This window comes from Phyllobates terribilis, unplaced genomic scaffold (assembly GCF_046119375.1).
Source record: "Phyllobates terribilis strain yellow unplaced genomic scaffold, ASM4611937v1 Scaffold_4__5_contigs__length_816908805, whole genome shotgun sequence".
Taxonomy (NCBI): domain Eukaryota; kingdom Metazoa; phylum Chordata; class Amphibia; order Anura; family Dendrobatidae; genus Phyllobates; species Phyllobates terribilis.
The window spans coordinates 86,530,740-86,555,277 of record NW_027362764.1 but is presented as its reverse complement, the minus strand read 5'-3'; positions in this window follow the sequence as shown (position 1 = coordinate 86,555,277).

Below are 24,538 nucleotides of genomic sequence, written 5' to 3'. Positions count from 1 at the left end.
GTCAGTATAGATGGACTAATAGAACAAGTCCCACACACAGCTAGAAGCCCAAATATTTTTTCAGAGGTAGATGCAGAAAAAAATTATATTCAGTTTGCAACCTGATGGAGGTCTGTATAGATGGATTAATAGAACAAGTCCCACACACAGCTAGAAGCCCAATATTTTTTCAGAGGTAGATGCAGAAAAAAAATATATTCAGTTTGCAACCTGATGGAGGTCAGTATAGATGGACTAATAGAATGATGCTATGCCCAAAAGATTTTACTTCACTAGGTGCAGTAAAAAAAATGGTATTCTATACACAGGTGGTATATCTTGCAACACAGATAGGCTACTCCACTGACTAACACACTCTGCAATAGGCCAAAAAGGATTAGCTTTGCTAGATTCAGCCAAATGCTGTGAAAAAAACTTGCACAGCACTGGCACAGACCTGCCTGGCAAAAACTGATAGGAACTGATGTAACCTAGTCCTGAAAAGGACTGCAATTACAATTAGTCTTTACTCCCACAATCTATCTATTTAAGAGCACAGACCTGCCTGATAAAAGTCGTAAGAAATGCTGTAACCTAGTCCTTAAAAGGACTGCAATCACAACTATTCCCTACTCCCAAGCTATCTGTAGATTTGTGCGAAAATTGGCTTGAAATTAACAAGGTATAGCGCACACAGCAACAGCGGTGCCGTCTAACACGCAGCTGCAGCAGTGAGAAAATGGTGGCGACGGGGAAAATGGCTTGGTCTTATAGGGCAAGGACATGTGACATACACTGCCAATGACACATGCCCTTGCTTGTGTGAAAAAAGCACTTCGCTCCGTGTGTGCGCTGCTGATAGGCTGACAGATTGCACCTCCCCACTGTAAATGCGGGAAAGAGAAAAAAAAATGGAGATCTTCATTATTCCTGCAGAGATCCATCCCCTGCCCCTCCCCCCACCCCGCTGTACACTCAAACTGCGTATTAACATTAATTTTCATCATTACTAAGAAAAAATCCAGTTATGATTTTGGTGCACGAACAGTTATCGAACATAACCTCGAACAGCCGAATTTTTCTCAAATCGTTCGTGTTCGCCGAACGGCTCGAACACCGCCCAAAACAGCTCGAATTTGAGATTGGCGAACAGTTCGAGTAGAACAACGCTCATCTCTAGTGAAGACGTCCATTGAAGGAGAACTCATCACCTCTCGTGGCCTCCTGTTCCACTCATTGTCAAAAAGTGTTTTCTAATATCTAATCTGTATCTTCTCCTTTCAGTTTCATTCCTTTGCTTCTCTTGTTTCCATGTGCAAATGAGAATAAGGATGATTCCTCTACACTGTGATATCCCTTAAGATAGTTGTAGACAGCTATTGAGTCTCCTCTTAGCCTTCTTTTTTGTAAGCTAAACATTCCCAAATCCTTTACCCGTTCCTCGTAAGACATAGTTTGCAGTCCGTTCACCATCCTGGTAGCTCTTCTCTGAACTTGCTCCAGTTTTTCAATGTCTTTTTTAAAATGTGGTACCTAGAACTGGACACAGTATTCCAGATGAGGTCTGACCAAGGAGGAGTAGAGGGGGATAATTACTTCACGTGATCTAGACTCTATGCTTCTCTTAATACATTCCAGAACTGTGTTTGCCTTTTTTGCTGCTGCATCACACTGTAGACTCATGTGCAGTCTGTGATCTATTAGTATATCTAATTCTTTTTCACACTTGCTGTTGCTTAGCTCTGTTCCTTCCATTCTGTAGATGTAATTTTCGTCTTTCTTGCCCAGGTGTAGAAACTTGCATTTCGCCCGCTTAAATACCATTCTATTAGTTGCTGCCCATTGTTCAGGCTTATCTAGATCCTTCTGAATCCTTTCTCTGTCTTCTATAGTGTTAGCTATCCCTCCTAGCTTTGCATCGTCTGCAAATTTGATTAGTTTACTTTCAGTTCCCTTGTCTAGATCATTTCTAAATATGTTGAACAACACTGAGGCCAAGACAGAGCCTTGTGGTACTTGAAACACTCTTCCAGTTGAATGTGCAACCATTTATTACCACTCTTTGAGTCCGATCACTGAGCCAGTTATGAATCCATCGAACTGTAGCCTTGTCAATCCCATACTTGGTCAATTTTTCAATGAGGATAGTATGAGATAATCTTCACATAGTGAATCAAATGTATTGGGCCAACTACTGCTCATATTGGGGGTTAAGTGGCTTACTCCTGCAGATGGGCCCACCGGAGAATTTCCCTGTTCTCCTGTGGGCCAATCTGAGCCTGCACCTGCCTGAGAGAGTAATGTCTTTAGTAGAGAGGAATCTAGAGAATTAATGGGAGTAGGAGTTGGGGTGAGGAGTAGCCACACCAGAAAAATATAGAAGCTGATGCTTGAGTGTGAAAAGGAGTACCATGTCAGAGGTGGGCAGGAGACTGATCCCGTAGCTGTGAAGAGTAGGGCGCAAGTGTGTGCAAAGTGCCAGGCAATTATTATACTGTATGTCACAACATGTCATTCTTAGTCACCAAATAGTATTCTGTTTAATCATTTTTTATATAGTTCACCCTGCCCCCACACGTAGACTGGCATGCTCAATGTGACTGGTTTACTTTAAATCAACCACTTTCCAGATAAGAACAAATAGCTCACTCTGTTTCCAATAAAATCAGTCTTAGCATGTAGTGTATATACCTGGGGGAGAGAATGTAGATTGTTAACTCTCCTAGGACAGACACAGATGCGATTAGGTACATTCTCTACAAAGAATAGTGGAATATACAGTTGGGTTTGTAGGTGATATGCAAATAACAGGGGCCAAGGGGTCGTCACCAACCAGATATAACTTGTATTGAGCTTGATTGTGTCTCGAAGAAGAAGGAAAATAACAATGTTTTTCATGGGATTGGTATCAGTGTTGCTCATTTAGTTTTCTAAACCTAAAATATTTTATTTCATGATTTGTTTTAAGCTATTTTTTGTGTGCTAAGACTATTTAATTTAGAAAAATGCAGTATATTCAAGTATTTGTCTTCCTGTCACTACATTGTGCTGAGAACCGTCTATCCACTCTGTTATCCCATGATTCCAGGATTGCTTCCTCCGGCATCTCTGTGCCAGGCTTGCTGCACTATATCACCAATGCAAACTCAACTCTGCGGCATTGGGTTCACATCACTGTGCTAAAGGGGTTGTCTGGGACTTTAAGATTGATGGCCTATCCTTAGGATAGGTCATCAATGTCTGATCGTTGAGGGTGCAACACCCGGCACCTCTGCCGATCAGCAGTTCCTGGTGTCGTTGGCATCAGGAACTACTCAGTTATGGAGCTGCACAGCCCAGCATCCTCGGCAGAATAGTGGTCATAACCTTGTACATGTATTGATTTAAATAGGGGGCAGATACACCCCTATTGATTTAAATAGGGGGCAGATATGCAATAGCCATCTGCGGTTACTATACAGTTGACGGAGCTGAGCTGAGCCGTTCCAGCCGCCGACACTGGGATGTGGGGTGCCAGGAATCACACCCTCAACGATCAGACATTGATGACCTATCCTAAGGATAAGCCATCAATGTTAAAGTCTTGGACAACCCCTTTAACGTTGTTACATCGTTCCTATTCAACTTCATAATGGATTGCAACTCAGCTACTTCCATTGCTGTTCCAGCTCTGCCACCGTTGTCCCAACTTGACCGCCCTGCTGCACCAGTGCATCCTATACGTGTTGTGTTCCTGTATCTTTACAGCCAGTGCTTTTAAAATTATACAATTTTTTCTTGAAATAGAAAAAAACACAAACAAAACAAAAAGAAAGCTTTGTACTGAAAATTGTGACTTTTTATTGAGTTGACTCAAGTTTATATATAGCAAAAGTAAAACTTTAATGTTCCACATAGAAAGAACTTGGCATTTCGCCCACTTTGCCAGCAAGTATAAAATTCTGAAGCATAGATCACAACTCTGAGATTCAAACAAATGCTTCCAATCTGGCGTTCACAAGGTGTTACATGTATGGGTTGTTGGATGGCTTGTATTTCCTCTATTTATTACATTTGTGGAAAAGAAATAATGGACAGAATAAAATCGTTGTATCAAGAAAGCAAAGTAACGGTAATTGCTGTACATTCTGCATCTCAGTAAGTGAAGGCACGTGGCCTGGACATATATTCACTCAGCATGAGAGCTTGGACTTTTTTATCCACAATTATTATCTGTAATGATGGATTATACAGTACCTAAATCAGAGTACGTAAGAGGTCACAACGATCAGATCTAATTCATGTACTTAATTTAGAGAATTGCTTCACCTTGTTTTGCTCTTTTTTTGGGGGAATTGTATAGTAATATTACTTTTTGTTTGCTATCTATCCAGGCTTAAGTACCGGGCTCTTTGTCTTCCTCACTTGATGGCCGAATCTCTCTGTTCTTGTTTAACAAGGTAAACCAGCATGCATCTTTTAGTTCACACTTCTACGCCTTAAAGGCTGGCTGAGGTTGCCGCACCCTGCCTGAGTATTCAGGTAGTTGGCGTATAAGTCATTATTTTTCATTATCCCTCCCATAATTAAATCTGCTGTGTCACTAAACACTGCTATATCAGAGTCTCTTGACTGGCTCAACTCTGCTATGCTGCAGGACTCTGCTACATTAGTGAGTCACTTTACATATTTATATGTTACTCAACTCTGTTATATCAGTGAATTTTTTTGCATACTCAACTTCTACTATGTTGCTGGACTATGCTACAACAGTGAGTCACTTGACATACTTAACTTTGCTATGTTATTTAGGACTGCTATGTAAGTAAGTCGCTTGACATACTCAACTCTACTATGTTGCAGGACACTGCTTACATCAGTGAGTCACTTGACATACTCACATTTGCTACATTGTTGGATTCTGCTACATCAGTGAGTCACATGTCATACTCAACTCTGCTACTTTGCTGAACTCTGTTACATTGCTACAGATTCTCCTGATCACATAGAGTGGCAGCAGTCTTTGCTCTCAAACCTGGACAACCCCTTTAAGGGGCTGTTGCAATCCAGTAAGTGCTACATCCCCTTCATTGGTTACACATGACAGCTCTGTACTTTTAGCTGTGACTGTACATAGTATGATAATTTTCTATAATGAATGGGACATGTCACTTGGCAGAGCACACTAGCTCCTTTAAATAGCTGGTCAAGGGTACTAAGGGTCAAATCCTTACTGATCTAGTAATGATGGTTCATCCTAGGGATAAATCTGAAAATTAGCCAAAAAATGAAACTTATTCTTATTATGATGAATAAAGAATGTAGAACTCTCAACAGAAGCATAACATTCACAATTTATAATATTTAACAAGTTAGTGACCACCACTAGGTGGAGCTAAATAATATAGATTTATACAGCTTTACTAAATGGGAACTGAAAAATCACTAAGCAGTGAACTCCCCCTATTGATGGTTGCAGGAAATTGCCAGCAGTAGAAAATCACTGTCCGGCCCCTCTCACTATGTGTCTTATAGTAGTTACATGGTCATCCTCTGTGGATAATACGACAAAAGCCAATAGTTTGTAAATTTCAGTAAATTTAGGAAAGTATGTGAATTTTAAAATCCAAGATTGTTAAAAATTCCCCAAAAAAAGACAACACATGTGACAGTAAGAAACGCAAAAGCAGAGCAAAGTAAAGTGGGTACTGATCTGAGTCCAGTTCCCGCTGTCATCATTGTCAGTTATACGCAGACTGAAGGAAAATAAACCAAATAGCTGAAAGATGCAGACAGATTATTGCGAATGTCCTGGTAATACTATTTATTGTGCTGAAAAGTTCAGTGAAATATTTCTAATAAATAAACCACTATTATACAGGAACTACACAGAGCTTCCTTCCGTGGTGTATTATTGTAACGGGTCTGGGAGGCGGAACCTCTGAGCAACTTATACAAGGGGGCGGTCCTTGTAAGGAAGCGGGTGGCGACCAGGGAAGACAGGCAGGTAGTCACAGCAGGTGACCGGGACAGTCTCTGGGTAAACGGGCAGGAGGTCACAGCAAGTGACCGGGGCAGTCTCTGGGTAAAGGGTAGGTACGACCTGTGACGGCTGAGCCTCCAGGTAGGCTAGCAGGCAGATGGCAGATGTGTGCTCCCAGGTGAGCAGGCGAGAGTCTCTGGATAAGCAGGTGGTCACAGCATGTGACGGCGGAGCCTCCAGGTAGGCTAACAGGCAGGTAGCAGATGAGCGCTCCCAGGTGAGCGGGCAAGAGTCTCTAGACTGGCAGGTGGTCACACCACGTGACGGCGGAGCCTCCAGGTAGGCTAGCAGACAGGTAGCAGATGAGCGCTCCCAGGTGAGCGGGCAAGAGTCTCTGGACTGGCAGGTGGTCACAGCACGTGACGGCGGAACCTCCTGGTAGGCTAGCAGGCAGGTAGCAGGTGGGCGCTCCCAGGTGAGCGGGCAAGCTGGTCCATAGACAGACTGACAGGTGTCGGAAGGCAGACCGTCGGACCTCAGGCTAGCAAGCAGGTAAGCGGATAACAGGCAGGAATCAGACAGCAATCTGGCAGGAAACTGGCAGGTAACTGGCAGGTAACTGGAAACGGGACCTGAGGGCTGAAGCAGAGTAGTGAACAGTGCAACAACATTGCTCGGGCACCTCCATTTTGGAGGAGGTGCCTTAAATATGGTGAAGTCCTCCGGCCATTGGCCGGGGACTCCTTAGGATGGCGCGCGCGGCCCCTTCAAGAGGGGGGGAGCGCGCGCGCGCCCTAAGCACCGTGGCCGGGAAGGAGCGCGCGCTGCCAGCAGAGCGGGAGGAGGACGCCGGGCTCGGAGCGGAGAGGTGAGGGGAACAGCGTCCCTGCCTACCAGAGGGCAGGGACGCCGACGCTACAATTATTCTTTCCATGATGCTGGATAATGGAAGTATGGAGACATATTACTTCTCAGGATAAAGAAGTGGAGAGGAATGTAAGCTGAACACACAATCACTGATATGGGAGAATGATACGAGTTCCTTTCTATACTCCTCATCATTGAAATTGCAACACCAAGAAGTCGTGGAATTATGTAAAGCACAGGATGGATAGAAATGTTGCTTATATGCAAATGATAGAAAAAATGGAAACAATATCTTCAAAACATCTCAATTTATTCAGTATTGCATTTATTTATTCAAATCAAAACTGACCTTATTATTCCCTAAGGTCTATCTAAACACCAGAGAATAATAAACACATGTTAAAATTTTTTTACTCACATGACCTGCCACAGAGACCTGCTCAAGTACAGTTATCTTTTTCAATCTGGTCAACTGTGCGGTCTTCATTGTGTCATCTCCGGCATCTCCCCACTTCCTGACATCTCCTGCACTGACTAGGCCATGACATTATGACATAGCGTGATGCACATCATGACATTGTGTGGCATGCATCACAGCCTGGTAACATAAGAGAAGCCAAAAATGCCAGGTGCTGGAAGATGAGGGTGGAGATAATGTAAGAGGGTGACCAGAGTGGTTATGCACCTCTTATCCCTGTGTGAATATAATGTTGTACCTTATGTTTATATAAGGGTGTTTTATATTACATAATGTCTGATGTGTTAGTTACAGGGTCAGTGTAGGATAGGTATAGATAGAGCATTAGATTAGGAATGGCAAAGTGCAGAGGTGGGCACTATAGAATAGGAAGTTTGTAGTTCTAAGTTAGGAAATAGTTAATGGGTTTAGGAGCTGCTCCCATGTGGGAGGAGCAGGTTGAGTGAAGAAGTGTGACACTTCCTGTTCACAGTTAGTTAGAGTCTGAGGGAGAGATGTGATAGAGCAGTAGTTGGAGGTCCAGAGGGCACCAGGAGCACGGGCTGTCCAGCAGCAGAGAAACATCAGCCAGAAAACTCTTGAGCGGACATACCCTTAACGTTCGGGGCCTACGGTCCACAGGAGACACAGAGAAGCGTGTCTCAAAAACTTCCCAAAAGGGGAAGTTGAACAGGGAATAGCACAGAGAAGACAGTACAGGACTCTTAAAACTGCCGAGCATCTCAGAGGCCAAAACGGTCACGTATGGAAGGGACAGCTCAGGACAAACTGACAGTAAACATTATTCCGTGCTGTGCAATGGACTTTGAACCTGGAAAAGTTTGTGCCTAATACTGCGTGTTCCATTATGTTGAATTCGGACACTTAAGTAAAGTTCTTTTTTATAAAACCGAGTGGAAGTCCCCTAATGTGTGTGTGGCGATTCTTGAAGTGGAAGAACCGAAGAAAGCAGAGGTCTGCGACCAAAATGTGAGTGTTACGCACCACACGCACAGCACAAGAGAAATGGGACATCATTCTTTTGTAGGGAGCCAGGGTGTAGCAACACAGCAGTACCTCGCCACAACTACCACCCTGAGCCCCTCACAAAATCATTATAACAGATGTAATCAAATGAAAAACTTACCAAAAAAGTGCCAGAAGAATAAAATAAGTGAAAATTTTATTAGTGCTTTTAAATAAAATGATCCCTTATTTTATTTTACTCTTCTGGCACTTTGTTGGTAATATTTCTATTTGCTTACATCTGCTATCGTGAGAGCGCCCTTCACTTGGTATCTCTACCCTCATTACACACTGTCGGAACTCCCTTGGAGGAATTTCCATCAGCACACCAGTTCGACTGAACCTATTGGATTTATTTCATGCATTTTTAGGAGTTATGTCCAAATATGTACAACTCCATTAAGTGAGCAAATTCCCTCTTTTTGATTTTAATCTCTCTTTTTTAACCTTACTACTCTCAGAAAGCGCCATCTGCTCCTTTTTTCCTTAAGGGAATTCCACTATTGGCATAGAGGTGCTGGAAGATACCAAAGATGGCCCAGTGAAGACCAAACCAGTGAGCAGATGGAAGAAAACAGGTGAGGGTCGGGTCAATATCTATTCTTTGTAACCACTTTCCAGGGTTTCACAATTCAATCACAAATGATTTTGATTCTATAGAATTTGGTGGAAGTTTCGGGAGAAATTGGAGACTTCAGTTTGACTTGAAGCGATTCGCTCATCTCTAGCCCTACTTGATGTGTGCTAGGGGATCTCTACTTGGCCTGTAAGTATCTTATACCTTTGCCTCAACTGTATAGAAAAGCCTAGTTGACTACATCTACCATACATCACAACTGTATGAAAATAAAACACATATCTTGCCACATGCATTTTTCTTTAAGTCAATAGCGATTATAGGCTTTTGTGATGGCATATACTAGCTGATCATTGACCTGAAAATCTGGTAGTAAAGTAGCCCAACATGTCATCAATAAAGTTGGAAAAAAGACTGAAATCCATCCAGTTAATCAGGTAGTTGCCATTTTTCTGGAATAATTTCCTATTGCAAGAATTTATTTTTTTGCTTTTGTAGCACCAATGTATTTTGCAGGGCTGTACAGAGATTTTCATCACTCTGTGTCCTTAAAGGGCTTGTCCAATTACAACAAAATATCACCGATCCACAGGATGGGTGATAAGTGACTGAACAGTGAGTGTCTGACCGATGGCACCCGCACTGATCGACAGATTGGTGAATTTTTACCCCGTCAGAAAATGGTGCAGCAGGTCAGATGCCTGATTGACGCTACATTAATTCTCTATGAGACTGTTGAAAATGCCACCCCATAAAGAAAAGGGATAAAAGTTCCACTTTCTCATGATCATGAGTTCCATCGGTTAAAACTTACTGATTAGTAGAGATAAGCGGTGTTCGACTAGAACTGTTCGCCAATCTCAAATTCGAGCTGTTTTGGGCGGTGTTCGAGTTGTTCGACGAACCCGAACGATTTGCAAAATATTCGGCTGTTCGAGGTTATGTTCGATAACTGTTCGTGCACCAAAAGCGTGTCCTGCATGTCTGGCGCTATTTAGAGCACCAATCATGCAGGGATTGTCTGCCACTTACTGTAATGCCACAGCCATGGTGGTTGTGGCATTACAGTGATTGCCCACATCGATGGGAACAGTGCCAACAGTGAAACATGAAAAGCCGGCAATTCAGCAGCGGCATACACCGGTACCCGACAATTTAGAACCGAAAGAATAGAGCTTCACACATAGATTAGATAGAGAGAAACATGTCAGTCACACATATAAGAAGCACAGTGACAGTGTTGCTTACTGTACTTGTCATTTAGTGTAAAGGATTTATAAAAAAAAAATAATAGTGTTTTCATGCACCGTCTCTTTAAAAAAGCCGGCCGGCAATTCAGCAGCGGTACCTGACAATTTATAACAGACAGAATAGAGCTTCACACATAGATTAGATAGATAGAAACATGTCAGTCACATATATATGAAGTACAGTGACAGTGTTGATTACTGTACTTGTCATTTAGAGTAAAGGATTTATTAAAAAAAATAATAGTGTTTTCATGCACCGTCTCTTTAAAAAAGCCAGCCGGCAATTCAGCATCTGTACCCAACAATTTAGAATAGAAGGAATAGAGAATCACACATAGATTAGGTAGATAGAAACATGTCAGTCACATATATATGAAGTACAGTGACAGCGTTGCTTACTGTACTTGTCATTTAGTATAAAGGATTTATTAAAAAAAATAATAGTGTTTTCATGCACCGTCTCTTTAAAAAAGCCGGCCGGCAATTCAGCATCTGTACCCGACAATTTAGAATAGAAGGAATAGAGAATCACACATAGATTAGATAGATAGAAACATGTCAGTCACATATATATGAAGTACAGTGACAGTGTTGATTACTGTACTTGTCATTTAGTGTTAAAATAAAGGATTTATTTAAAAAAAAATTGGCGTGGGGATCCCCGTAATTTTAGGCTCTAGCGGAGGTTAACCAGACGGCTGGGGCAGATGTTTGAAGCCTGGGAAGGGGGTAATACCCACGGAGCTTCCCAGGCTACTAATATCAGCCCCCAGCGGAATACCTAGCCTTTACTAGCTATTAAAATGGGGGACCCCCCCAAAAAATGACGTGGGGTCCCCCCTATTTTAATAGCTAGCAAAGGCTAGGCAGACAGCTGGGGGCTGATATTAATAGCCCAGGAAGGGTTCCATGAATATTGGCCCCCTCCCAGGCTAGAAACACCAGCCGTCAGCCGCCCCAGAAATGGCGCATCCTTAGGATGCGCCAATTCTGGCACTTAGCCTCGCTCTTCCCACTGCCCTGTAGCGGTGGCAGTGGGGTAATAGGGTTGGGGTTGATGTCAGCTTATAATGCCAGCTGACATCAAGCCCAGGTTAGTAATGGAGAGGCGTCTATAAGACACCCCCATTACTAACCCCATAGTCAAAGTTAAAAGAAAACACAAACACCCAGAATAAAGTCCTTTAATTGAAATAAAGACACATTCCTTTATTGTTCTAAATTAAACCATACTTACCATCACGCCCATTCCAGCTGAAGCCAACGATCTCCTGCAATAAAAGAAAAATAATAAAGCAACCTCATCCTTACCTTTCCATGGTTCCCACGACAGCTTCAGCTCTGCTACATCGAGATGACAGGCTGGACCGCAGCAGAAAGCTGCCATCCAGCCTGTCATCCCGCAGACACTGAGAAACGCAGGCATGCTTGCGCTCCTCAGTGTCTCTCTGTGACGGCATCCAGATGAGCCGAGGTCATGTCCAATGAACTCGGCTCACCTCATGCACGTCACTGACAGCGTGGGAAAATTCTCACGCTGAAGCGCTGAGTGCAGGAGAATTTTCCCACGCTGTCAGTGACGTACATGAGGTGAGCCGAGTTCATTGTCGGCTCATCTGGATGCCGTCACAGTCAGACACTGAGGAGAAAAAAAATGTTTTTTTTTTATGGAAAAAAGGCCAAAAGCTGGTTAATAGTGAGATTTGAACCATGGCACTGCAAAACCAAACTTCTAGTTATCTGGCCTACACCAGAATATTTTAAACAGATATATTTGTGTCTGAACAGTCAGGAAGACACTATTACTGATTTTTTTTAAGGAAAAAAAGGCCAAAAGCTGCATAATACTGAGATTTGAACCGTGGAACTGCAAAACCAAACTTCTAGTTATCTGGCCTACACCAGAATATTTTAAACAGATATATTTGAGTCTTAACAGTCAGGGAGACACTATTACTGTTTTTTTTTACGGAAAAAAGGCCAAAAGCTGGATAATACAAAGATTTGAACCATGGAACTGCAAAACCAAACTTCTAGTTTTCTGGCCTACACCAGAATATTTTAAACAGATATATTTTTGTCTGAACAGTCAGGGAGACACTAATATTGTTTTTTTTTACGGAAAACAGGGCAACAGCTGGATAATATAGAGAATTGAACCGTGGAACTGCAAAACCAAACTTCTAGTTATCTGGCCTACACCAGAATAATTTAAACAGATATATTTGTGTTTGAACAGTCAGGGAGACACTACTACTGTTTTTGCAGAACACAAAAAGACAAACTGACAAAAAGGTACTAGAGGTCCCAGAAGGACCAAGCGAACTGACAGAGAAAGGCACAGTAGCACCTGGCTAGAGAAACAGTCAAACACTGAAGTCCAGCACATCCAAAATGGCGGAGCTGGAATATAAAGGCAGATGGTCACGTGGCCGCAAAACACAAGATGAAAAAACAAACAAACAGGAGGGTTCTAACAGTACCCCCTCTTTTATGAGGATCCTCCGGATCCTCCATGCCCAGGCCTATCCGGAAACCTCTTTTGGAAAGCTTTAACAAGCCTAGGAGCAGAGACATCATCCGTCCTTACCCAGGAGTACTCTTCGGGACCGAAATCCTTCCAGGAAGGAGACAAGATACTGTAATCTCCCTCTATGCCATCTAGAATTCAAGATACGAGAAATTTCATATTCGCCGTCTTCCACAACAGGAGGAACTGTGACAGTGGCATCCCTGTCTGACACATCAGTCTTTTTCAACAAGGAAACATGAAACACAGGATTAATCTTCCAGGAAGTAGGGACATCCAACCTAACAGCAGACGGGTTAACAACCTGAAGCACTTTAAATGGACCCACAAACTTAGGACCCAGTTTTTTAGAGGGAATCCTCAACCGCAGGTTCTTTGAGGACAACCAAACCATGTCACCCACAGGAAACAAAACCTCCTTACGTTTCCTGTCAAAATACTTCTTGGACTTCTTGTTAGCCTCTTGAAGGTTGCAATGTATATTAGTCCAAACTCTCTCCAAATCACCGGAAAAATTCTCCTCCTCCGGCACCACCGACCCCAATTTGGAGAACGAACCAAAAGACGGATGTCTCCCAGTACAGAAAAAAAAAGGAGAACACCCAGCAGAGGAGGATGTATGATTGTTAAGAGCAAGTTCTGTGAGAGGCAGAAACTCAGACCACACCTCTTGATTGTCCACCACAAAACAAATCAAAACTGTTCCACATCCTGGGAGTATGTGAAGCCTTTGACCTAGCACACACAGTACATTGACACACCCACTTGATGACTTCTTTCTTCCATTCAAGCCACCAAAAACTGATAAGTCTCTTAGTCTCAGAAATTCCTGGATGACCTGCCAACAGAGACTCATGACACTCCACAAACAAATCTCTCCTAAAGGTTCTAGGCACGAACAACCTCCCATGGGGAGTGTTAGATTGGGCATCATCTTGAGCTTTCAGAATTCCATCCTCAAAAACGAAGTCCAATGCCGCCACCACAACTCCTTTCTGTACAATGCTCTCCTCCTCCTCGGCACCGACCGTAGGAGAGAAGCTGCGAGATAAAGCATCGGCTTTAACATTCTTAGTACCAGGGATATAGGTAACAGAAAAATTAAACTGAGAAAAAAAAGTGCCCACCTAGCTTGACGGGCATTCAAGCGCTTGGCAGCATCCAGATAGATCAAATTCTTATGATCTGTGAAAACCTGAATAGGAAATCTAGCGCCTTCCAAAAAATGACGCCAATGTTCAAACGCGAGTTTAATAGCCAGCAACTCCCGATTTCCAACATCATAATTCAGTTTGGTTTCCGAATTTTTTTTCGAAAAGAAGGCATAAGGATGTACTCCATCCCTGTTCTCCTGAGACAAAATTGCTCCGACCCCCACCGATGAAGCATCAACCTCGACCAAAAAAGGCTTGGTCTCATCAGGCTGCATAAGGATAGGGGCAGAACTGAATCTCTATTTGAGATACTTAAACACTTCAATGGCCTCAGTAGTCCACTGGACCGTATTCGCACCTTTCCTGGTGAGATCGGTTAGAGGTTTAACAATTACAGAAAAATTCTTAATGAATTTCCTGTAATAATTGGCAAAACCCAAAAATCTCTGTATAGATTTCAAACCAATAGGCCTAGGCCATTCCTGCACAGCCTGATCCTTCACAGGGTCCATCTCAAAGCCCTCGCTAGAGACAATGTAGTCCAAAAAACTAATTTTCTGCACAGCGAACTCACATTTCTCCAGCTTAGCAAAGAGTGAATTATCACTCAATAACTGCAAAACTTCACGTACACTCTGCCAATGGGACTCTAGATCTGGTGAATAAATCAAAATGTCATCCAAATACACAACCACATTCTTACCAATCAAAGGTCTCAGGATGTCATTAATAAGGTTCTGAAAAAATGCAGGTGCATTGGTAAGACCAAAAGGCATCACCAGATTCTCAAAATGACCTATCGGAGTGTTAAAAGCAGTTTTCCATTCATCACCCTCCTTCACTCATAACAAATTGTATGTCCCACGGAGATCAATTTTAGAGAACCACTTGGCCCCCACTAACTGGTTAAACAAGTCAGGAATTAACGGCAATGGGTAGGAATTGCGTATGGTAATCTTATTAATTTCGCGAAAATCCAGACATGGACGTAAACCCCCGTCTTTTTTTAACAAAGAAAAATCCAACTGCCACAGGCGACTTAGAAGGTCTAATGTGACCAGCAGCCAGGCGAGTCTGTATGTATTCCTCCAAGGCCTTTCTTTCAGGGATAGTCAGATTAAACAAGCGACTCTTGGGAAGAGTAGCTCCCGGAACGAACTCAATGGCGCAATCATAATCCCTATGAGGAGGTAAAACTTGGGACTCCTCCTCCGAAAAACCCTCCAAAAATCTTGAATAGGAACCGGTAATTCCCCTTTTTCCACAGCCGCAATGCGACCATTACAACATTTATCATAGCACTTCGGACTCCAAGACTTAATCTCATTAGTAGACCAGTCCAGCAAAGGATTGTGCAGTTTTAACCAAGGCAATCCTAGAACAACCAGAGAGGGTAAATTATCTAATACAACCAAGTCCAAAATTTCTTGGTGAACTCCATTGATAGTGAGGGGAAATGCAGCAACATTGCGAGTAATACAGTTCAAGGAAGTGTTATCAATTGCAATCACAGAAATAGGTGATGACAAAGATTTGGATTTCAAGTTAAGTTTTTCCCAAAACCCTTTATCAATCACATTAAGTGTTGAACCACAATCCACAAATACCTGAAATTCAATCAAATCTCCCTGCAAAGTAGTACTCCCAGAAAGAAATACTCCTGCAGAGCGTAAACAAGCAATATGGGCTCACAATACTTAACCAAATGGTCAGCTTTACCACAATAAAGACACAATCCCTCAGCGAACCTCCGGTCTCTTTTCTGAGAGCGGAGTGACATCGCCCCAACCTCCATCGGTTCTCCGCCGTCTGAGCAGATTTTCTGGGGACTAGGACCTGACATTACAGGAGTCTTTACCTCATTCAGCCTGAACCTCAGCCTCCTGTCCACACGAACAGCTAATTGCATGGCTTCCTGCAGAGTCTCAGGTGCAGGGAATGCAATTAGCAGATCTTTAACCCTTTCACTCAGACCAGCAAGAAATAAACATTTCAGAGCAGGATCATTCGATAAGACTTCTGAAGCCCATCTTCTGAAGTGTGTGCAATAATTTTCAACATCACCTAACCCCTGATTCAAACGCCTGAGTTCTGCCTCAGCAGATGAGATTTTATCAGGATCGTCATATAATAGACCCATAGCAGAAAAAAAATCTTCTACAGACCTTAAGCATGGATCATTAAGTTGGAGAGAAAAGGCCCACCCCTGTTGTTCATTGCGCAAAAGTGACATAATAAAACCAATGCGCTGTGATTCATTCCCAGAGGACCTTGGTCTCAAACAAAAAAAAAACAAACGAGCATTTTTAAAGGAAAAAAAATCTTGCTGTTTACCATAAAAAACATCAGGCAGTCCTACCTTGGATTCCACAAAATGCGCTCCAGAACAGCTACTCACGTGTTGCTGTAGCTCGGCCACCTCCAGAGACAATCCCTGCAAGCGTTGAGCCAAATCCTGGACGGAAACCGTACTGATCCCCGAATTTCTTTCCTTTTAGTTTTTTGGGCTGGACTTACTGCTATGATCTGCAACAAGTACTAAGGAAAGATAGGGGAAAACCGTCCCTACAGTAAGACTAACCTGAACCCCTATGATTTAGTGGGCTGTCTGTTCCTAGCGAACAGACCCACCTTAGTCGTCGGCTAGTCTGAACAAAGACCTATAGCATAAGGGGAGAGGTCCCTAAAAGAACTAAGGACTGGGACAAAAATGGGACACCTCCTAAACAGAGAAGTTGTTGCAGAACACAAAAAGACAAACTGACAAAAAGGTACTAGATGTCCCAGAAAGACCAAGCGAACTGACAGAGAAAGGCACAGAAGCACCTGGCTAGAGAAACAGTCAAACACTGAAGTCCAGCACAGCCAAAAGGGCGGAGCTGGAATATAAAGGCAGATGGTCACGTGACCGCAAAACACAAGATGGAAAAAAAACAAATAGGAGGGTTCTAACAGGGACAGCTGCAGCAATTGGTAAGAAGCTTTATTCTTACACTACCTGAATTTATCCCTCTGTTTTGGTGGTTTCGGTGTGCGTTGGGTGAGTATTCGCAGATCATTCGATCAATTCCTAGTAAGTGGGTCTATTATTGTTAGACAAAGAATCCTGATGAGACCTTGTGTACTGTGTTGATCTTCTGTGATGTATGGGGAGTATGGATTTAGTATTTCACTGGTCATCTGTACGTGGAGTTGGATTGAAGTGATTCGTTGATTGCACCTGGTGGAGCAGACATTGGTGATTGTCACAGCAGCCTCTTAAATTGCTAAGGAAACCCATATGGTTCTGGCTCCTAGACGTAGGGGCTGATGGTTTTTGTCTGAGTATAAGTCAGGTATGGAGGGAAAGAGTGGAAAGCCATAGTGTTGTATGGTAAGAGTCCCCGCTGTTTTTTCACTCTAGTCCTGTATTCCTGTTTTTTTTTTTAAGAAACAGAAGATGGGTAATCTGTTCAATAAGGGGCTGATTGAGCATAGTAGAGGTGCTGTATAGGGTATACAATTCAATGTGCGGTATGGTATGAGTCTCCACTGATTTGTGTCTCTAGTTCTGTATTCCTGTTTTTAAAGAAACAGAAAGAAAGAAAATAAATTTGTGCTGAAAATGTATAGGTTTTGTTTAGTGTCTGATTGTCTACTGGGTGGCAGATTTGATGAAGGTTTCTGGAAGTGTATTGGAGGAACAGTAAGGTTTTTTAAATGATGATGGTTTACTTGACCAGACTGAGATATGGTGCAAAAAAACCCTCTAAATCTGTAATTACAGGCGAGTTGGAGGAAGAAAAACATGGTAATAAGTTTTTGTATGTTAAAGTATGTAACAAAGATGGCGTTCATTCCCCTGCCGCTCCCAGTTTGACTCCACTCCCTTACATTGTCCCTGAAGGATGGACATGTTGTGTATGTAGGAATCAGAACTCAGATTGGGTGGAGACCTGTTGTGTATGTGGTGCACCCTGTTGGCACATAGGAACCATTAAACCTCCCACTCTTAAAACAAGATTGTACCCTTTTTGTTAACGCCCCACAATCCATTTGCATAGTGAGCCCCCCTCTTGGCCAGTGTCCCAATTGCAATGCTCCCATAAGTCTCGGCCAGGCCCAAACTAAATATTATGCCTGCACTGGATGGAACTAACGCCCCTTCAGACATTGCCCTGCCCTCCAGCACCTCCCCTGACACAACCCAAATGGATGCAGCAGTTATAAGTCAGCCTTTTGCTGCCATGAAAGACTCACTAGGACAATTACTCAGTCAGGGTGGATAGCTCACCTTAATCCCCCCTGCTGCTTGCTGCTTGCCCGCAGCTCTCGCCTAGACTGCTATCACCAGACCTCATACTCCAGTCTGGGGGACCAGAGACTATAGAGCCCCAGGGGTGTGTGGTGTCCCGGGAATCCTAGTGAAATGCTGGCCATGATGAGTAGAATGCCAGACCCTGAAATGTTTCCCATGCCATTTGTTAGAGAAAGGAGAGACAATTATAAATGCTTTCTCCTGTTAGTAGAAAAATATTATACCCACTCTGGCAGAGATGGCAAAACTAAGTATATGAGAACATGTCTAAAGTTCACACCCGTTTACTGTCTTGTGCCTCTGTTGAAGCCCATGATTATAGTGTCACTAATAGTGTCCTGCCCGGAGTACCTGTCTATGTCCCCAGCCGTGATACTCCAAGTAGCCAAGTGTGTGGAAGCAACAAATGCCCTGAATAACAAGGCGAAAAAAGGTCCAGAGCCTCTCTTCTGTATGACCAGCCCAGGCAAGGGCAAAGTAATTTTGCATTATAATTGTGCGAAGCCTAAAAACACACAGAAACTGCAGCCCTGCTAGACTAATGATAATCCTCCTCCTTCTCCCTTCTCCAGCAGGAAGGGGGAGTGTCAGTGTCTTACTAAGAATCCAATTTTGCTGTATCAGTCAGCGGGGATTTCTTTTAACTTTCTCTCACTATTGACATCTTTGGTGATGTTATAGCTATTCTTTCTCAGTACTGCTTGACATCTCAGACTTTAATGTGCCCTCTTTATGCTTGACAACCTCACCATTCACGTTGCACTACTCTGAATCCACAGATAATACAAATTCCAGAGCATCATTCCAAGTCTGTTACGTCAAAAGGGGCTTGTGCCCTGTTATCAAATAAAGAAACTCATCTTGCAATTTACAAAATACGGAGGACATTGAGTTCATAATTCTCATTAAAAAATAATATTTTCTTAAGTAATATATTAAAAACACTGAATCCAGCCACCTTGTTGCTGTTATGATCTGCAACAAGAACTTAGAAAAGATAGGGGAAAGCTGTCCCTACAGTAAGACTAAGCTGAATCCCTACGATGTAGCGGGCTGACTGTTCCTAGCGAACAGACCCGCCTTAGTCCTCGGCTAGTCTGAACGAAGACCTATAGCATAAAGGAAGGGGTCCCTAAAAGAACTAAGGACTGGGACAAAAAATGGGACACCTCCTAAACAGAGAAGATGCTGCAGAACACAAAAAAACAAACAGGAGGGTTCTAAGAGATGCCTGTAGAGGGGGAGAGGGGGTGGCAGTGGTAATGTGGGTGATCTGCTAGTCAATCCACAGCATAACTGTGTACAAATAATGTCCCACGGGGGATTTCATTCATGTTACCGATGTCTCACTAGATAACCCAGACCATGAGCTCTTTGTGGATGGATCGCGGTATGGCGTGGATGGCCAGTTCTACACTGCATATGCTGCTGTTTCCCTTCATGAAACCATAAAAGCAGAGCAGCTGCCCCCACACATGTCCACCCAGGAAGCTGACCTCCGTGCCCTTGAAGAAGCCTGCAGGCATGCTAAAGATCAGACTGCCACAATTTATACAGACAGCCGCTATGCTTTCATGACTATGTACCTATATGGAGAGCTTGATCTTTCCTCGCAGCAGCAAGAAAGCCTATCAAGAATGATAAATCAGTCCAACGCTTGATGGAGGACCTACCCTTACCTGAGAAACTTGCCATGGTGAAAGTCAAAGGCCATGCAAAGGACCTCTCAACTACAGCTAAAGGCAACCAGCTGGCTGACCAGGCTGAAAAATGTGCAGCTTGCCAACCAAGAAACAACCCTGCCGGGTGGCAGTTGCACAGGTGGCCTCAACTGCAGACCCACCGGTGACCTGCGACCTTCTCCAAAAGCTACAACAACAGGCTGGTGTTGAAGAATTTGCCAGATGACAAGAGAAGGGAGCAGTGCTGTCACCAGAAGGACAGTGGCATGTGGGGGACAAAGTTTGTTTTCCTGAGTTCTGTATCCCATGATGGCTCAACCTACCCACGGCAATACCCACCAGTCAAAAACTGCCATGACAGACCTCATCCACTGCCATTGGTATGCCCCTGGGTTCAGTGTCACTGCAGCTGAACACGTTCAAGCCTGTCTGACCTGTGCGCTCAACAACGCGAGACGCACCATCAAGACGCCTATGAGACACACACTGAGGCCCCCTGTACCCGTTCCAGCATCTTCAGAAGGACTACATTCAACTTCCCAATATGCAAACCTACAGTACAAGTATGTACTTGTGTGTGTTAACCTCTTTCAGGATGTACAAAAGCGCACCCCGTGTGTAAAGACACCGTCAAGGCTACAACAAAGAGACTAATCTCAGAAGTCGCCTGCAGATACGGGGTGCCTGAGACCATAAAGAGTGACAGAGGCACCCACTTTACCAGAGAAGCAAAGCAGGAAATAACGCTCGCCCTGAGAGTGGAAAAAAAAAAGAGAAAAAAGGCCTTCATACAGTGTACCATCCACAAAGTAGCGGTAGAGTAGAGAGATTGAATGGGACCCTGAAACTGAAAATCCAGAAAGCCATGGTTGAAACAGGCAGACCATGGACAGAATGCTTGCCCCTTGCACTCTTCTCAGTCAGGCATACTCCAAACAAAAAGACAGGCCTCAGCCCATATGAGGTGTTATTTGGGTCAGCCCCTAGGCTAGTGTTGTATTTTCCACAGCAGCTCCAGATGCAACATGATAGGCTGTCTTCTTATGTTATTGAACTTACAAAACACTTGTCTAACATAAATTCTCCAGTTTTCTAGATCCAGATTCTGTGGAAGGGTGCCACCCCCTGCAGCCCAGAGACTGGGTGGTGGTCAAAAGACACCTCAGGAGAGCCCTTAAGCCCCGATTTGATGGACCCTTCCAAGTTCTGATGACAACTGAGATGGCTGTAAAGTTCGAGAGAAAGCCCAACTGCATACCTTACACTGCAGGAGGACAGCTGAGCCCAAGAAAGCCACCGAGTGATGTGGACGCACACCCTGTGCCTTATCCTTGATAAATGGGGGCTCATTGAGGACTATATCCCAAGAGAGAAAAAATGGAGAGCTAGTTACCACTTTCTGGTTTGATACCTCAGACCCTGTAGTCCATTAGAAATTTGACTTGTGAAACATGGACTCCATCCCTAGGAAGGAGTGGCAGCGTGTGCACACCTATAGACTCACCAAAAAGTATAGATATGTCACCACCGCCAATACTGGCTATGGGTCTGATTGTAAATCCTGGAGTACGATGGGGTGGAACATTGGGGAAGACTGGGCCTACAACCCTTCCATAGCCCAAGAAAAGACAGACAGCAAGAGTAGAAGCCTCCTTACTAGAATGACTCTGCTACAACCAGAATACGTGTTCCAACGTTGTACAGTAGGGTCCTGTCTGTCTTGATTGTAAGTATGACAACTGTTTTCCCTATACTTAATGATAGAAAACCCCTCTGTTATGGATATGTGGCACCCCAGGTCTGGTCGCCACAGTGACAGCAATGTCATGTCTGAGAGCAGGTGGGAGGTTCCCTGGTTGGGGACAATTAGCATGCAGCACCTCCTGCCTCAGTCCAGGGAGGGGAGAAACCTGCCCTTTATAAACTGGATCTGGGGCGGTGTTAGACAGTGGAGTCCAGCCAGAGAGAAGTTCCAGACAAGTTGCAGATAGGGACAGGTCAGCAGCAGGCTGAGGAGTCCCTGTAGGCAGAAGAGGAACACGAGGCCAGGAGGGGAGCTAGAAGAGCTCATCCTGACTAGAGACTTGAAAAGCCGGACACTGGAGTCCGAGGCTGTGAGGGTTATAAGCCCAGCAGCAGAAAACCACCACGCAGGGGACTTCAAGTCTTCTGGCCCAAGGAAGCCCGGAGGCTCAACCACACGAGAGGGACCACTACTGCCCTGGAGGGGTGAGAAGTATGGAAGGCCCGAGTCGCCAGTCATATGGGTGAGAACAACACGGTACACTCAGAGACGTGGGCTACCACTACACTACAGCAGGATAGCCAAGAAAGAGTGAAGTCAGCATGGTAGGCCTACAAACTCCCCCTGACCAGCGGGATTTCCTAGTTGCTCTCAGACTGACCAGGCCTCCATTGTTAACCAGTATTCCGGACGGGTCCCTTAATACCACCAACAGTAAAGACCCTGAATTGCATGACAGGCTCCGTGTGGTTACTGCTGCTTCCGCGCACCATCACCACCAACATCCCTATTTACTGCCCTGAGGCTATACTCCTCCCGTGGGGAGTTGTACTATCCTCTGCTGCACCCACTGTTATGATCTGCTACAAGCACTAAGGAAAGACAGGAGATCTGTCCATGCAATAGAACTAAGCTAGATCCCTACGATGTAACGGGGAACCTGATCCTGCGATCAGACCCGCTAAAGTCCTCAGCTAGTCTGAACGAAGACCTATAGATGTGAGGGAGGGATCCCTACAAGAACTAGGGACTGGGAGAAAGATGGACACCTCCTAGCAGAAATTGTAGCAGTAAAAAGACAAACAAACAACATAGAACATAGAGGTCAAAAGACCTAGCTAAACTGACTGAGTAAGGTAACAAAGCACCTGGCTAGCTTAAGAGTAGAAATTACAATGAAGTCCAGCAAGGCCAGAAGGGCGGAGCAGGATTAAATAGGCAAAAAAGGTCATGTGACCAGTATAATAGAAAAAACCTAACAGGAGAGTTCTAACAGTACCCCCTCTTCTATGAGGATCCTCCGGATCCCCTAGGCCCAGGCTTATCAGGAAACCTCTTGTGAAACGCTCTGACAAGCCTGGAAGCAGAAACATCAACTGCCCTCACCCATGAGTTATCCTCGGGACCGAAACCCTTCCAAGCGACGAGATACTGCAAACTCCCTCTATACCGTCTAGAATTAAGGATGTGGGAAATTTCATATTCCCCGTCCTCCACCACCGGAGGAACAGTGGCAGTGGCGTCTCTATCTGATACATAAGCTTTTTTCAATAGAGAAACATGAAACACCGGATTAATCTTCCAGGAGGTAGGAACCTCCAACCTAACAGCAGATTGGTTAACTACCTGAAGCACCTTAAAGGGCCCTACAAACTTGGGACCCAATTTTTTAGAAGGAATCCTCAACCGCAGATTCAAAGAGGACAACCAAACCATGTCACCAACCGTAAACAAAACCTCTTGACGTTTCCTGTCAAAGTACCACTTAGATTTTTTGTTAGCCTCCTGAAGATTACCACGCACATCCGTCCAAACTCTTTCCAAATCACCGGAAAATCTCTCCTCCTCAGGCACAGCCGATACCAATTTGGAGAATGACCCAAAAGACGGATGTCTCCCAGAACAACAAAAAAAAGGCGAACACCCAGCAGAAGAGGATGTATGGTTGTTAAGAGCAAATTCAGCAAGCGGCAGAAACTCAGACCACCCCTCTTGATTGTCTGCCACAAAACAACGCAAGAACTGCTCAACATCCTGGTTCTTCCTTCCTGTCTGGCCATTAGACTCAGGATGATATCCAGATGAAAATGACAAATGAACTCCCAACCTGTCACAAAAGGCACGCCAAAAACGAGCCACGAACTGAGGTCCCCTATCAGAAACAATGTCAGTAGGAACACCATGGAGTCTGACAATCTCCTTGACAAAGGCCTTAACGAGTGTCTTAGCGCAGGGCAGTTTGATGAAGGGAACCAAGTGACACATCTTGCTAAAACGGTCCACGACCACCCAGATGACCGTGAAACCCTCAGAGGGGGGAAGGTCAGTAATAAAGTCCATAGCCAGATGTGTCCAAGGTGCACTAGGAACCTCCAGAGGGCAAAGCAACCCCGCAGCAGGAGTATGTGAAGACTTAGATCTAGCACACACAGTACATTGACGCACCCACTTAATGACTTCCTTCTGCCTTCCAGGCCACCAAAAACTGCGACCCACAAGTCTCTTGGTCTCAGAAATTCCAGGATGACCTGCCAACCGAGACTCATGACACTCAACAAACAAATCTCTCCTAAAGGTCCTAGGCACAAACAACCTCCCATGGGGAGTGTTAGAAGGGGCATTCTCCTGTGCTTTAAGAATCTCATCTTCCAAAACGGAGTCCAATGCAGCAATCACAACACCTTCTTGTAAAATGCTCTCCTCCTCCTCAGCACCGACCATGGGAGAAAAGCTGCGAGACAAAGCATCAGCTTTAACATTCTTGGTACACATGATGTAAGTAACGGAAAAATTAAACCGCGAAAAAAAAAGTGCCCACCTAGCCTGAAGGGCATTCAAGCGCTTGGCAGCATCAAGATAGATCAGATTTTTATGATCAGTGAAAACCAGAATGGGAAAATCAGCACCTTCCAAGAGATGACGCCAGTGTTCAAATGCGAGTTTAATAGCCAGCAATTCCCGATTACCAATATTGTAATTAAGTTCAGTCTCAGAAATTTTTTTTGAAAAAAAG